The sequence below is a fragment of the Papaver somniferum genome, unplaced genomic scaffold (genome assembly GCF_003573695.1).
Source record: "Papaver somniferum cultivar HN1 unplaced genomic scaffold, ASM357369v1 unplaced-scaffold_128, whole genome shotgun sequence".
Classification (NCBI taxonomy): domain Eukaryota; kingdom Viridiplantae; phylum Streptophyta; class Magnoliopsida; order Ranunculales; family Papaveraceae; genus Papaver; species Papaver somniferum.
In genome coordinates this window covers 9,203,716-9,215,326 of record NW_020621936.1, presented here as the reverse complement: position 1 = coordinate 9,215,326, position 11,611 = coordinate 9,203,716, and the positions used below count along the sequence as shown (strand labels likewise).

Genomic DNA, 11,611 nt, shown 5'->3' with positions numbered 1-11,611 from the left:
TCAATTATTCTTTTCCGGTTCCAATATGTCTAAAAAACTTGGTTCTAACCATTCAACATTTGAAAGAAATACAATAATACCATATTCATGCATTCCTTCAATGTTCTACCTGGCACACATGAAAATACATGTACTCGTATATCAACATATTCAGTGTCATTAAGCAGTCTATACAATCAAAATTCAGTAAAATTTTCAACTGAACAATCTACACAAAATACCAACAGTGTAAGGCTAAGATGTAACCTATTTCCTATTTTGGGTGCTTGCTTTGAGCAAGTTTTAATAGTTTTCAACATAGTAGGGAATAATATCCAGAGCAATCCTTTCTCCACTGCCATCAGGAATTCAGTACAACCTAGTATTTTCTTGCTTTAAGGGTTATTCGTTCTTATTTATTTTTCAAGGTTTTTCTCATCGGTACCTGCATCACTTGACTCTCTTTTGATAATTGCACCTAAAAAACAATCATTACAGTTTGTAAATATGTCTCAAAGAAAAGAAAAAAAAATCATACATAATAGGAGAATAACTCACCTCTTTGTCCTAGCTGTCAACAGAACATGACTAAAAGAATGATTATCTGGAGACCAATCCCAGTTTAGAATCCTCGCCAAAGTACCTTTTATTCATATAATAACATTCGATAAAAATAATCTCGAAAATATAATAATAAAATCTCAAAAGGCAGAAATTTGGAGATCAGTTGCAGCAAATCACCAAAAGATTAATTTCCCTCAAGTTCGCTATCTAATTTTAATCCCATGAAGATAATGATGGGAAACCTATGAACCATAATTTTGGGCATACCAAAATCTTTCAAGGCATACTGAATGAAGACAAAAAAGGTTGTTGAATAGCAAAATCAGATAACCCCTTAACCCAAATTTTTTTTAATGGCAAATCTGCCCTTTACGAATTAGTGTTAATAATCTTGATTAGTGATTAAATATTTTATTTAGAGATTAAGATAATTTTCAGAATTATAAGAGTTGTTTAGATGAAAAATATGAGGAAAAAAAAAATCAAAGTTTTGGTTTGGTTAAGAAGGAGAGAAAGAGAAGGAGAAAGTGAGAAAATTATATTTCTTGATTCAATGGAGGATGAGGAGGGTCATATATCATCTAAAAAACCTAGGAAAATACACATCAACTACACCAATGATTCCCAAATGGCTGATTTCTTAGATTATGAATCATGGTTCGGCGAAACAGGTTGACGTTCGGCTCACATCTATGAGCCGAATCTACCAATTGATGAACGGTTCGGCTTACTGAATCTGTTTACTGCATGGCCGAACCTATAATTTCCAATTCCCACCCTTTTTCTAGACACTAGTTCGGCTTATATGAAAGTTTCATAGTAAGCCGAACAACATCCTGAATAGCCCGGAATAGAATCATTACTAATTCGGCTTACATATCCAAATTCGTATGTGCCGAACATAATTTTTTAATTTCTGGGTTGAAATATTGTTACTGGTTCGGCACATATGGAGAATATCGTATCAGCCGAAACCTCTTATGTTCAAGGTTCGGCACATAATATGATTATCGTCTGAGCCGAACATGAATTTGTTAATTTTTGGGTTAAAATATTGTTCGCGGTTCGGCACATATTGAGGATATCGTATAAGCCGAAACCTGTAAATGTTCATAGTTCGGCACATAATGTGATTATCGAATGCGCCGAACCTGAAGGACAAATGATTCGGCGTGTAACTAACATTAGAGGATAAGCCGAACTCTGTAAATTCGGCACATAACTGTTAAGCTATTCATTAAAACATGAAATTGACGGTGTCCATAACCCAATCCCAGCACCATTAAAAACAAAGTTCAGCACCTTAAAGCAAAGGTGTTTGCAATACCATAAAAGTGTACTTAAAACTTAAGAAAAAGTGTACCATAAAAGTGTACATAAAAGGGCATTTAACCACGACCCCTCTTCTTAGTTCCACGACCACCTCTTCTTCCACCTTGGTTTTCATCTTCCGAAGCATCATTACCGGGTTGGACGGTAGCACCAACTTGGCTTGTACCTTCACCAACTTGTCGAGACCTCTTAGTGGTAGGCCTTTGTTCGGGTTCCTCGGGTCCTTTTCCTTTGTTGATGATTGCATCCCACTTGTCGATGAGGTATTTTTGTTCTTCCACGGTCATTGTTGTTTTGCAACCAAGTTTGGCCTTCATTTTCTTCAACATCTCCCTACCCGCGGCAACCTATTTTTCATTTGAGAACAACTTATAACTATGAGGTTGAAGACATTTTTACCATAACTAATATATGAAAACAGTATAAAGTGAAGTCATTCTTACCATAACCTTGAAAGCCTTGACTACATCTTCGGAAGTAGACTTGTTGGTGATCTTGATTGGCCTCGCCTTCCCCTTATCAGATATCTTTTGCCTTTTCTTATTGATAATGAAGGGATGAGAAATTTGGTTATACCAATCCATATAGCCCGGATCCTCTTCACATGGATCATCAAGTAAAGGTGTTAACTTGGACGCATCTAATGTGTGATTGTCTAAATTATTCCAAAACTCAACGGTGGGATCAGGATCATACTTTGGTTCCCAAGATGAAGTGGTGCTTTTAGTTCCCTTACCACTCTTTGGTAACAACCTGAATTTCTCGTCAAACAAAGGAACCTTTTGGACACATCCTAATTGACGGAGTACTCGCCTAGGATCGTATATAACATAACCACCGGGATACCACAATGGCCCATGATACATACCTACCGGCATATCCTCATCTTCAACAACTTCATCTTCTTCATCTTCATTCTCATATGGTTGAAAAGCGACATCATCGACACCAAGACAGTCTAACGTCTCTCTCAAACTTGCCACCAACTTCTTTTTGTTCCTTTTCTTGGAGTCCTCGTACGCGTACCGTGCTGCAGTTGGCTCAGTATCAACATAATCGACTTCTTTCTCAAATACTTTAGCCAAGTTCAAAATTGGGAAATGGTCATATATCCACACCTGCATCGAAAGAACCACATTAAAAAATCAAAGGAATTGAATTGATAGAAACAAGTTTTACTTGGAAACATCAAAGTAAGACTAAAGTTTGCAAACTCAGAGAACTGTTCGGCTTATATGGATCAAGTATTATAAGCCGAACCAAGTAAGAAAAAACTTCGGCTTAAAAGGTTTTATGGTTATAAGCCGAACCATACTCTGAACTCTCAAAAGTTAACTGGAGCAAAGTGAAGTTCCCTCCGATGTTTGTACTTGTCAACCTAGACGCGGTGGCAAGTTGGTCCAGCAGGTAAGCGAGCGTAGCCATTCCCCAAGCAAACTTGTTACAAGTTTCAAGATTCTTTACCAATTGGAGATAATTAGCATTTACCTTGTTTCCGGTAGTGTCGGGAAAGATGTCTCTACCAAGAGTATAAAGCAAGTAGGAAGTTCCGGTTTGCTTCACTTTGACGGGATCCATTATCAACAAACCTTGTGTGACTCTTTCCTTTGTGTTCTCAAACTCCCTTTTCAAGTTAGTCAACTTGATCTTCTTATTCTTCTTATTTCTGCCACCTGGTATGAAAACGGTATCGACATCTTTAACTGATCGACAAAACTCCAACTCAGTTTTCATTGAACCCCAACCAAGGCATTCCAGGTACAAATTGTATAGCTCATCCCAACTCATGTCATAAAAACCAGCATCCACACTTACACCCCTTGCTTTAAGACCTGTAATCTTACTAGCCTCATCAGGAGTGATTGACATCTCTCCAAAAGGTAATTGAAATGTGTAAGTTTCTGGACAAAAGCGCTCGGTAAATGCAGAGGCCGACACACTATCATACTCCTTATGTCCATAATTGATAGCAGGCCATAAAGCACTGGCTTGTACGTAAGCAATCACCTCAGGAACCTCTTCATCAAGACTCCATTCCGCTGCCCTCTGGTGTCTCAATACTCGGACTGCACGGTTGTGATCAGGAGTCTCATAAATTCTCTTCGCCCAATAATCGGCATAACCAATCAACACATTTCCTCCATATTCCGGAAGACCATGAGGCAAACTATCTGATCGAGGTGTAATTACGTCATCTTCATCAGGAATGTGTAAACCAGTGATCCGTCGATCATCATCGTTCTTCTCTTTCTCGGGTTCTGCCACCTTCTTACCTTTCTTGTCTTTCTTGGGTTTTCCTTGGGGTTGTGTTTCTTGATGAACTTCTTGATTATCATAAACTTCTTCATCTTCAGCTATTCCTTCTTCTTGTCTTTCAATTCTTACTTGTCTTTCAATTCTTACTTCTTCTAAAGTTCCTCCTCTACCTCCCGCTCCCAATTTTTTCTTACCTCCTCCTCTAGGATCGGGAGTTTTAGAAGTAGAAGGTGTTACCTCCATCTTCTTCCTCTCTGTAGATGCATTGGTCCTGACACAAGTATGAAAGTTATAAGACTAATTCGAACAACAAAGAGATTTGGAAAGCCAAAAACTTGTAAGAAAAGAAGAAGGCTCGGCTTACCCGAAATAACACATATGAGCCGAATCATGTCTTGAAATTTTTATTAGCTTACACAGAGAGTGGATCGGCTCATACCACAAAACAATTATAAGTCGATCCCATATATTCGGCTCACAACCGATACCGTCGAATAAGCCGAATCTATGATTATGAACTCAAACATGTATTCGGCGCAAAACTAATACAACCATACAAGCCGATCCTAAGCACATGCAAAAATTCTGAAATTCAAACAACAATTATTCGGCACAAAACTAATACTACCATACAAGCCGATCCTACGCACATGCAAAATTATTAGTCGATCCTATATATTCGGCTCACAACCGATACCGTCGAATAAGCCGAATCTATGATTATGAACTCAAACATGTATTCGGCGCAACATGATATCATATAAATAAGCCGATCCTACACACTAGTAAAATTTATGAAATTTTAACAATGATATTCGGCGCAACCCTAATACTATCGAATAAGCCGAATCTAGACTTATGAATTCAAACATTTATTCGGCACAAAACTAGTACTACCATATGAGCCGATCCTATACACATGCAAAAATTCTGAAATTCAAACAACAATCATTCGGCACAAAACTAATAATACCATATAAGCCGATCCTACGCACATGCAAAATTTCTGAAATTCACAAAACATATTCGGCACAAAACTAACACCATCGAATAAGCCGATCCTAAATATAAGTCTTTGTGTCACCAAGTTCGGCTCAAAAAGGATTTCAGATATACACCGAGCCGTTCAAATGCACTTTCAGGATTCAGTTTCAAGAACAGCTCGGCGCACATCTAAGATTTGTTTTACGCCGAACCATACCCTGTAACCGCCGCAGAAACATGATTTTGACGAATTAAATCAATCAAACCAATCAAAAACATCAAATACGAGATGGGTTTGTAAAACTAACCTTCTTATTCTCATTTGTGGAGTTGGTTCTTCTTCAATCTCTTCTTCCGGTTGATTTTGTGGTTGATTTTGAGTTTCTTCTTCACTCTCTAAAGCTTCTTCTTCTTCAATGGGTTGTTCAATCGCTCGATTAGAACGAGATACTGGCTTACGGCGAACCATTATACAGATGAGTTTAATCGTCGACTAAATTTTCACGAATCGACGATTAAATTTCCGCGATGATACGATGAAAAAAAAAGGAAGAAGAAGGGTTCGACTGTTGTGGAGGAGGAAGAAGAAGGGGTTAGGGATATGAAACTGATTTTGGTTTATTGATTATAGGTTTTTGTATTAGGGATAGGGATAGATTAGTAGTAATTTAGAGAATTTAAGGGCATATAGGTAATTGAACCATCCCATAGGTACCCCTTATAAGGTCACCCAAGTTAGGACTAGTCCTTTGTATGCCTTGAAAGTTTTAGGCATGCCCAAAATTAGTGTTCAAACCTATTGATATAGAAGTTAATCCATGAGGGATGGTATACTGCACACACCTCTTTGACTTGTACATCATGAAATTTCAAATTTGGCTTCAAAGGCAGAAATTAGATCAGGAGAAAGAGAAGTAGCACCATTCATGACAGCCTTGAGTTTCAGTTTTGTGAGATTAAACTAATTCCATGAGCACCTCGTCCAAGACTTAATTCAAAAATCATAAATTCAAATTAATCAGACTCAAGAAAACTGAAATTAAAAACACAATATTCATAGATCATCGAACAACATAGCTAATTCAGCATAACCCTGAATCAACCAAAAACTGAATGCCAAAATAGAGGTAATAGTTATCAGGAAGCCTTCATCAACGATTAATTACCTGCCCATCTCATCAAGAAACGGACTGAGTCTCCATTCTGCATTCATGAGCTGCACTGCTGTTTAAACTGTCAAATAAAATAAAATGTTGGACCCAAAAAACGTAAAAGATGAATAACAACTCATGTTCAGAATAGATGCTTGGATGCTCATTGTTGAGTTTTATCATAACCACAAAGAGTTGTACTTAGGCAAAATTTTCTTTCTAATCATGGTAGAAAAAGATTTGGAAGATGCATTTCCAGTATAATCAACTCAAGTCCAGTTCCAATCAATCCCCCAAGAAAATCCCCTAAATTTAAATAGGAAAATTAAGAAAAAAGGCAAACCCTAATGAAAACAAAAACCAACCTTTCTGGCAGAGAACCATTCAGACCTTGGACGAATCGCATGTTTTCTTGGGTAAATATGAATAGTCTAATTAGACTTTCTTACAAAATTTCCCCTTATTTTTCCCAATGCGGTGCCAGTTGCACATTTTTTATAAATTTTTAGTCGTATAATGCGCATTATATCCAAATCTGAAAGGCTGTTTCCCTACTTTTCTTAACCAATCCAATTTATTTGCTTCCATTTTCTGTTTTCCAAACAACAAAATTAACAATTTCTGCCTATAATCACTGCAAGATTATTAACAAACTTCCCGGTACCCAAATCACCATGTCACCCATTCCAGTACACTTTCCACCCTACACTCTTAAGTCCTATTTTTCATCAACAGGCCACACTGTGACTAATCAAGTGCTACAACAACATTCTACTTTATCGAGAACCCATTACTCTAAAAAACCCCATTGTAATCCTAAATCATCATTCTCCCTTACTTATTTTCTTGATGATTCCATCTACTGGTCATCATTGCCCCAATATTTTCGTCTGTGAGAATCGAACCCACACCCTCGTGGCAGAATGCCAGGCGCTCTACCAACTGAGCTAAGACGACAATCAATAGTATGGGGAGTTATGAAATATGGGAGGGTTTTCTATTCTAAGTCATCACAATTCATGTTATTATGTACAACCAAACTGACGAACCACTACTGTACTAATCAGAAAAAAATGGTGCTAACACTATAGTCGTGAAACATAAGCATATGGATATGTTGACATACCTCTAAAAAATGCACATATAACTTCCATCAAAGTTAGGTAGGAATGAAAATCCTATATCTCGTTCTCGTGTTTGTTACCCTCACTCTTTGGTCATAACAGTTAGTTTGCACAAACCATTAGCTTCATACATTTCCAACCATTCTGCCATTAATATAGACTTTCAGATCTAGTACCAAACTACATAAATATAAAATAAGCCAAACGTAAGCAACTTTTTGTCAGTCAAAATATATGCATAATAATTGGAAATGGTTTGATGCCTGCAGACGCTTCTTACAAAGTCCACGTACTTGAAGATCATTAACAATTTTTAAGTTTTTTTATACGTGTGGCAGACAGAGTTGATGTCCTTTGATGAAAGAACATGTCAAAGAACGATGACATTAGCATGGTTATATATCTAGAGAATCATACCCACGCCAATATGATAGGTACGCATGAAAAACATCATAAAGAATGAATTGTGTATAGGGCCAACTGGCCCAAATCAATTAGTCAAGGAAAAACGTGAAAGCAAAGAACCATTTTCGAGTGAAACCATGTTAATGAAAACCAAATAATCAACTGACATAATTAATACCTATCTACATGGTCCTGATCTGATGATGCATGACATCCTGCAGCATAAAGACAAAGGCAAAGAATCTAGGATGATTCCTACGACCATGGGAGAATAAAGATTAAACGACTCCCTAAATGTAGGTAGTATTTGGATTCCCCTTGCGGATTTCCAATGCATACAGAAAGTGTAAACAGAGCAAATCAGAATCTTTAGAACAAAATTATAAAAGTAAATAAGAAGACAATAATATTGCAATTAATGATTTTGAACTGTCTTATAAACTTTATTTATCTTTGAATGGGAAAGGGATATGAACTGTGCTTTGTTCAAGTATGCTCCAGTTTACCCTCCACGGAAAAGATTTGATCAATTCCCCCATTAGAACAAATTATAGGTGAAACATATATTGTTGTTGCAGGCTAAAGATCGGTGCAAAATTAGGTATGGAGGTATAATTATAGGTTATAGGTTAAGAGAAGATTTTTTTCATATATACTAACATCTATTCAAAATACACCTTATCCACCTTTACTACAGAAGAAAAAGTAATTAGGAGATGAACCCAAATCGGACTCGTCAGGTGACAATTGTAGACATTTTGTCCAACATTGCTTCGTTTGTCTAATGTGAGCAATATTTTTATCTTGTCACTTACCATGGTTTTATAATCAATGGTGAACAAATTGATAAACTGAATAGTATTTCAAGAAGAAGATGAATAATGTACTACTCACCTCAGAAATTTACCGACTGTAAAATATGTTCAGCTATGCCTATTCTAAATTACTAACCAACTGCACGGATTGAATCTCCAATGTCATTGACAGCAATCAAGGAGCGACAACAGAACTTTGCGATAACTACTTGAACTCCATGTATTGCAAGTACGCGTGCAGTCTCAGCGCCAATACCATTTGATGGTCCTGCCATCAAAATGATAAGAATTGGACGACATCAAAAACCATAATTAACGCCGCTGAAAATAATGCTAGTTAAGAAATGTAAAGGCCAGGAATTGCATCAGAGTTCTTGTTTTAATGAGAATTACTTAACCAAACTGAATATCCATCATAAAATTCCATTCATTAATTTTCAGTCTTATAAGTCGTAGCCTCAATTATGGGTAACAAAAATTGTTAAAGGATCTCAGTTTCAAATCCCTGTCCAAAAATAATAGTAATTTACCTATACGCACCCAAACCTTTGACAAAAGTTTCTGATGTGGTCTAACAATCTTATTTATCCCATAGAGCAACAAAGACCTCAAAAGTAAAATTAAATGCACAAATTGAAGAAGGTTACACAAACACTCAATGTATCCGAATTGAAGAAGTCCATGTCCATGACTACTACTATCGCGATGAGAGTGTGCACAGGTTACCACTCATCTTTCTGGAAGCTCTGTGAGCACGAATATTAACCCCTACAATGAGTAAGATAAAACATCTAAAAAAGGGAATCAAACAAAAGAGTATGGATAGGAAAAGAGGAAACAGATTATAACGGTTGCAAAAAAAATTAGGTATTTAATATTAGGTCGTAGGTGTCCTTACAGTCAATTGTAATCAAATGGTACATCTGCTCTTCCCATTAATTCACCTTATAAAGCTAGGGAAAGGTGAAACAGCTTCATCTACACCAATCCTGACTTGCATTAACCATACAAAACCACAACATGTACATGTGCATTCCGCAATGAGAAACTGAAATTCCTACAGCTAACCACCATGGAACGTTAACTTTGTGGAATGGACTTGACTTGAAAAAATGAAATAGCGAATTTAATATGACCGCTTTGCAGAATAATAAAACATCAATAAGATTTACAAACAGATGAACCAAAAGTTTACACTTGCGAATTGCCCATGTTTCAACATTCACCAGTCAATGGGATATTAATAAACACCGAAAGCACTTCTTTCAGAGCTCTACCATATGGATAACTAATCCGATTAGAGAACCACGTAGATCACACATATCAGGCGGATTGCCTATCTAGTAATCAGAGGACAACGCAGAGCACATGTATCAAAAAGGCGTTGAATGCATAATAGTAGACCTGATAAGATAGATATAAGTCCTGATAGAATTGAGAAGTCCTGATAAAGGAGTTGAATGCACACAGATCAGAGCACCACGTAGACCACCTAACCATCGTGACAGAAGTTCATCCATAGTTGCGCTCTTCTCTAATACAACTTACACATCGCTGAAATTACAAAAACAAATCACAAAATAGATAAGGTCTCTAGAAGAACCAAATATCTATAAGGGAAGTTACCACATGAGAGCACACATGCCCTTCCCAGTAACAGTATGCCATCGCTCTGGTTGATGCATTGTCAGCCTCTTTTTTTTCTGTCTGGTGCCGTGTTAGCTAGGAGCAGGATTAATATTTGGTAATCATTTGATTACAGCAAAGTCTCATGAATACTACAAAATCAATAAAAATAATCAGCCTTACAATACAAAAAACAGTCGCAGATTAATCCTGATCCAAGCTAACACCGTCACGGATAGAAAAAAAGTAATGTGCAGACTACTAAAAAGTACATTATATAACCCAGACATATCCATTGCCACCACAAAAAATCACACAAACCAACAATTAATACCTTTTAAATGCACTGACCCAAGCCTGTATTGAGATGCTGCACCATTTTTCTAAAAGCTATTCCCTATACTTCACAACCCAGCCTCTCATTCAACCACCAAAAGTGAACCTATCCAAAGATCAACAATGTCTAAAGAATTCCAAGGCTGATATGAATTTGTCTTGTTTAAAAAACTTTGAATCACTGAATTTAGAATTTTGTCACAACTGACTCATGGATTAGTCCAATTTCTTCTTAGAATAGAGTCGGCGGATCAAAATAATTGGAAAAAAAATCTGATAGTGAAAGTTTTATTAGAAATTATATGGAATGAACAATTCCCAAAACCCTAATCATATCTACGGATGTCGAAAATCCTCACTCGCAAGATAAAAAGAACAAACACCAAATCAATTAATCAAAAGAAAGCAAAACCCTAAAAAGAAAATCACAAACTCAAATTGATATTAAGAACCTATAAAAATCTACTAATATCACTAAAATCTCTTCTTACCTAGCAAATTCCTTAAAGCTCAACTGAAATCAACAAAAAGAAGATGAAGATACTGAATGGATAAGGAGAAGTAGATGAAGGTGTAGATTCTGCTGGTGGTGGTGGACCTGTTAATGTATGAAAAGATGTTCCAGAAAATTGAATCTGTGGAAGATTAAATCAACCTGCCAGATGATTTTCTTCTGTGTTTGTAGAGGTTGGGAAGAGAAGACGGATCGGAAAGATGAACAGGGTAAGAAAAATTGGTTGTGTGAGAGGGATCGGGTCCAGGAACTTATTTCTTTCACCTACATTCCCATCCCGGACCTGAAATTTTCCAGGCCGTCCAAGTCAAACCCAATCAGGACGATAAGGACCACGAGATGATCCTTCTGAATTAATCATGACTATTATTTGACTCTTTGATCAAGGAGTCAAAGTGCACGTCTTTTTATAACAGTGACTAGGTATCAACGGGGTCTTACGGCCCCGGCTCAATTTCTGGTTAGTTATATGGGTCATGTAATCTTCGTTATCTGACATAGGGTTTCTAAATTGGTAAGATCCGT

General features: G+C 36.9%; 1 long non-coding RNA gene across 12 annotated transcripts; it reads right to left on the bottom strand.

The window, feature by feature from the left end:
* Nucleotides 1–423: 423 nt before the first annotated feature.
* Nucleotides 424–11,407, bottom strand: LOC113331985. Of its 12 annotated transcripts, XR_003351252.1 has the most exons (8): nt 11,064–11,407; nt 10,571–10,678; nt 9,509–10,388; nt 7,393–9,378; nt 6,282–6,348; nt 5,959–6,103; nt 538–622; nt 424–457 (listed from the first exon to the last, which is right to left on the bottom strand). It is a non-coding gene; the product is annotated as an uncharacterized LOC113331985 (long non-coding RNA). The 12 variants fall into 12 exon arrangements; XR_003351251.1 differs by having other exon boundaries at nt 5,959–6,348; XR_003351253.1 differs by having other exon boundaries at nt 5,959–7,570; nt 7,974–9,378.
* Between the last annotated feature and the right edge of the window lie 204 nt (nt 11,408–11,611).